We start from the raw sequence: 508 nt of genomic DNA, 5'->3' as shown, positions 1-508 counted from the left end.
GAGGGGGAAGGGAGGGAGGAGGGGAGGGGAAGGGAAGAGGAGGGAGGGGGAGGGGAGAGAGGGAAAGGGGAAAAGAAAGAGGAGAGGAGGAGAGAGAGGAGGGGAAAAAAAGGAGGGAGGGGGAGGGGGGAGGGGGAGGGGGGGGGGGAGGGGGAGAGGGAGAGGGGGAGAGAGGGGGAAGAGAGAAGAGAGAGAAGAGGAGAAGAGAGGGGGGGAGAGGGGAGGGGGGAAAGAGGAGGGGGAGGAGGGAGGGGAGGGAGGGAGGGAGGAGGAGAGGAGAGGGAGGGGAGAGGGGGAAGGAGGGGGGGAGGGAAAGGAGAGGGAGGGGAGAGAGGGGGAGAGGAGAGAAAGAGGAAGAGAGAGGGAAGAGAGAGAGAGAGAAGAGAGAGAGAGAGGAGAGAGGGGAAAGAGAGAGGGAGAGGAAAAGGGGGGGAAAGGGGAGGAGGAGAGGAGGGAGAGGAAGGGGAGGGGAGAGGGGAAGGAGGGGGAAAGGAGGAGAGGGAGGGGG

General features: G+C 64.8%; 1 protein-coding gene across 1 annotated transcript in view; it reads right to left on the bottom strand.

The window, feature by feature from the left end:
- Nucleotides 1-508, bottom strand: part of LOC119581709 (RCC1 and BTB domain-containing protein 1-like) — a gene marked incomplete in the record, with an annotated part of 27,771 nt that overhangs the window by 2,581 nt on the left and 24,682 nt on the right.

Source organism: Penaeus monodon, chromosome 15 (genome assembly GCF_015228065.2).
Source record: "Penaeus monodon isolate SGIC_2016 chromosome 15, NSTDA_Pmon_1, whole genome shotgun sequence".
Lineage (NCBI taxonomy): Eukaryota > Metazoa > Arthropoda > Malacostraca > Decapoda > Penaeidae > Penaeus > Penaeus monodon.
The sequence above is the reverse complement of the archived record's forward strand: the minus strand, read 5'-3'. Positions and strand labels throughout refer to the sequence as shown.